General features: G+C 32.0%; 1 long non-coding RNA gene across 1 annotated transcript; it reads left to right on the top strand.

Moving 5' to 3' along the window:
• On the top strand, nt 1,976–3,237 carry LOC109835865. Its single transcript, XR_002245704.1, has 3 exons — nt 1,976–2,159; nt 2,247–2,526; nt 2,633–3,237. It is a non-coding gene; the product is annotated as an uncharacterized LOC109835865 (long non-coding RNA).

Here is a 4,539-nt window from a genome sequence, read left to right as displayed (position 1 = left end):
CTGTAATTTCTGTGTTCTTATTATTTGAACATTGCATACAGTTTAATGCATGTTATGATAGTAAGTTTTATGATCTATCATACTTATTAATTGATTGACAGGTCTGCACAGTTTAAAAGATCGAATGTTGCGAGTGTACACAGCAATGCAAGCGGATCTTAACATCAAATCAAAAAGAGTTTACTATTAAGGGCCGTGTTTCTGCCTAACAAACATATGGGAGAGGAATATAACATCAAAACAAAGAACATTATGGACTGTTATATCATCCTCTTTGGATGAATCTGTCAAGAAATTTATAACCTTTTTAGTCACTGTCCAGTTGATTCTGGATGATGGATTAAAGTTTTCACAAGGACAGTTAATTCATAGCTTATATTTCCACCATCAAGTTTTAAATTTTTTATAATATCTATATTCTGAGACACTTTGAATTCGATGGGAAGTATTCATCGTTAACGAAACAGTCTACGCATCTCCATCCCTAGTTGGAAGAAGGCAGCAGCATTGCATGTTCCTATCAACAGTTTCGAGTCATTAAGTCATTTGGGCCACCTACAGGCAGCTACAAGGAACAGAGTTTATGATTAAGTTTCTGCAGGCCCAGACTCAAATCCGTATCTTTGCAAGATTATGGAAATTTATCAATTTCCAAAGTACAAATTCCACCTACCACAGCACTTCTGCTAGTGACTTTTGGCCGTTTCACTCAGCAAACAATAAACTTACTTGACAGGTTGTAATTTTTTAATACTGATTCATGCTTTTCGAATAATACACATTTGTTCTGATATTACTTACAATATATTCTATATCCTTCAATAGACTATCGTTCCTGGAACCTTGTTTAAAAGAAATAATACCTACCATTAGCAAACTAACTCGCCATATGCGACAAAAGAGTTCTGTCCTAGAAATCACTGAAAGGTGATAGTATGAAAGCGATAAGACGTTTAGTAACGCACATATGTGAGGAATATATAAATAACGCAGCTTCATTCTGTTAAATTATCTTAACAATACTAAATTGCATCTGCCTTGATTATAGCAATGCTGAACTCAAAGCTACATTGTGGAACAAATTAGCTGTTGAATTGGAAAACAAACTTCAAAATCAAGACCCGAACAATATGGTCATGATTGTCACTGGTGTTGTCATAAATACTTTCAGCCGAACAATATGGTCATGATTGTCACTGGTGTTGTCATAAATACTTTCAGAGGTAATATGAATAAGTTGAACCAATAATATTTATACAAATCAACTAAGCTTTATGGAATAATTTAAAAATAAAAGCTATATTTTCTTCAGGTCAATTCTCAGCATCAGCAAGTACAGGTTCAAAAGTTTACATAAACATTGAAGACTCACGTGTGTTGGAACTATCACATAGGTAATTTTTAAGTTGCATATATGCCGAAAATTAGCCACTAATTTTTTTGGGCAAACAGTAAATTTATTGTTGGGCACATGCACAAGTACTATAAGATTTGCGACATACACAATATGATTTACTTTCACATAATTTTCCAATTCTTACACATAATTTCTAATAAAATATGTATATGTACAGACATACGGACTCTGAAACTGAATTGCAAGTTATTGCCACACCAGTATACTTCAGTCCAAGCCAAACAAACTTAATGAAATCTGAAATAGCAACTTTGATGGAATTAATATACTTTGAAGACCCAAAAACAGCAGAAGTAAATTAACATTCACACTCAAATGATGAACCAAATTTTATTTTTCAAGAAAATAGACATCATTATCATGGATTTGTGCAGGTCTATCATTTCTTATGTCAGGTGAAAATTATTGGCATACTTGAACAAAAATGGAGATACCATGGATGTCCATATTGCAACAAGAAAACAATGGAATCAGGAAACACCTATTGGTGCAGACAATGTAACAGGGAAGTCCTAGCAGAGAACAAGTAAGCAATAAATTTATTTCACGCTACAAATAATTTTTTCTCACTCTCTTCATATTCTGAGTAAATTTTTTTTCTAAATATAAACGTATAAATAGGTATAGAATAACATTGGATGTAGAAGATAGAACTACAGTCAGCACATTCGTTGTCTTTGGAAAGGAAGCAGAAAATTTAATCAAAGTTTCAGCCCAGGAGGTATCAAGGACAATAGAATATGTAAGCTCGACCTCTAATAATCAAACTGCTATACATTAGAAGATAAATGCATTAAGAAATGCGTAAGTAATGCATGATTTTGTGCAGAACAATGAAAGGGAGATATTCCCAGAGATTATCAAATCAATTATTGGGAAGACTATAAAAGTTCAGGTTAAGCTAACAAAGTATAACTTCGAAGAAGGTAAGCAATTGTTTTGTTTGATTAATGATCTAATACGTTTATCTAATATATAGCAATAATATCCTACAAATTTAAAGATGGCTTTACATTTGTTTTTCATAGTTTTATTTTTATACTGATGAAACAGGCAATGAGAGCTTCACTGTTACAAAACTTATCGAAGCTATTGAAGGTGATTCACAGGTACAAACCTAAATTTTGAAGTTAGAAAACTTATCAAAGTTATTACAAATGCTTATTATTCTAAATGACAATGTATAGTAAATTACATCTATTTTTCTCTACAAAGGAATCCCAAGAAGTTGAAGTTGTTGATCTACATGAAGACGCTCTCCTACAAACACCTAAACATATTTCAAAAGATAAAACTGTGTTCACACCCTTGACTAACACACCACTCAAGCCAAAGATAGAAAAGATTTTCAAAAGTTCACCTTTAAGGATAAAAGATCTTGGAGAAGACGAGAACATTCAAAGGAATTCTACTATCAAAGAAACTGAAGGTTAAGTTGATTAGCAATCATTTGTTACATGTTCTAACCACTATATGAATACAATATCATAAATAGCTCATTATCTATTTTGTGTTGTTGCAGATCTCAAAAGAAAAAGAACTTCCAATGAGTGTGGCAAGGAGAAATGGATCTGAATTTTTATTGGAGTTGCTACGAAGTTTTTGTGCACAAACCTGATGATTTTTTTTGGTCTTCAGATCCAGTTCAGAAAAGCTTAATACCTTAGTGACTTTCTATATGATATTTGCTTTGAAACACTCAGTGTGGTTATATGTATTAGTCTAACTTTAAGGTTATTTTGGAGTAAGTACTTTACTATGTTTAAGATCTCACATGCATGAATGAATGGTAGTTGAATATTGAGCATGGTCCTGTGTTTATGTGCACATAACATTATAGCAATTTCCATGTTTATGCAGCCTTTTTTCCTATGTCTATGTAGAGAAAGTACCCTCTCAACATTTACTCAAACAGTTCCCTGCTTTTAGTATGAAGAAAAGACACAAAGAGAGTTATGACTTCAAAATTGAACTAACAATGCTCATCTTAAGCAGGTATGATTTCATTGAGCAACTTATAGGCTATTTATGTATATGCCCAAATTAATTTATGAAGGCTTCGGAAGCAACAATTTATGATGTTGTATATTTCGAAGCTCTACGAACTTCACAGGTAATACAAATCTATCAATTTATTCAGATTATAAAGTTATTGTTGCTGAGCATTACATGATAAAACAAGTTCTATCAATTATAAAGGCTACATGATAAAACCAATTCTTTCAACTATGTATGATTAAACTCATAAGCTACAAAATAGCACCAATTCCTACTAAAATTAGAACTAAACAAGCTCGAATTCATCAGCAAAATCTATGAGGACTTACTAGAGCTCAGGATAAAAATAGATTGGTCATAAAAGATTGCCTCTCCTATAAAACTATGATGCAATGTAGGCTGCTATTATGAGGGATTACATCACCCAAACATTGTAATATCAATGTAGGTGACATTCCACACAGAATTGCCTCGCCTAAACATTACATAATTAATTAAAATAGGATACATTCTCAGTTTGTTATCATCATCACTGCCCATCTAAAAAAACATAAACCAAAAGAACAAATATCAGAATTGAGTACCAAAGAAAGCCATCTGTCATTAAGCTCAAACCGACCGTTATATACCACAAGAAGCCAACAACCAATACTAAAATGCATATGTATTTGTTTATTGACAGCGGTATATACAATAGAGCTGTTGAAACGTTCAAAGCTTTTTACTGTTAAAACATTCAAAGCTCTTTATTTTGTTCAACGAGAACTTTCTATTTACAGATTAATTTATACTTTTAACTTAAAAAACATTCAAAGCTTTTTACTGTTAAAATTCATCGTTCTATAAAAGGAACTCCATAATGCAAATTTAAAACCTAAGCATAAGTCAGTTAAATACACAGAAGATACTATCACTTCTTCGCATTTAAATTGCTGTTACAGAAGAAAACTTAACAAATATCAAGCCAAATTTAATTGACCAGATAACTATATCTCCTTTCATTTATTCACATCTTACTGCACTAACCAATTCCTTTTTTTGTAAATTAGTAAGACACACTGAATAAATAACCAGATAACATGAATTAGACTCCCCAGTATCTAATAGAAAACAACAACTTTTCC

Source organism: Asparagus officinalis, chromosome 4, assembly GCF_001876935.1.
Source record: "Asparagus officinalis chromosome 4, Aspof.V1, whole genome shotgun sequence".
NCBI lineage: Eukaryota > Viridiplantae > Streptophyta > Magnoliopsida > Asparagales > Asparagaceae > Asparagus > Asparagus officinalis.
The sequence above is the reverse complement of the archived record's forward strand: the minus strand, read 5'-3'. Positions and strand labels throughout refer to the sequence as shown.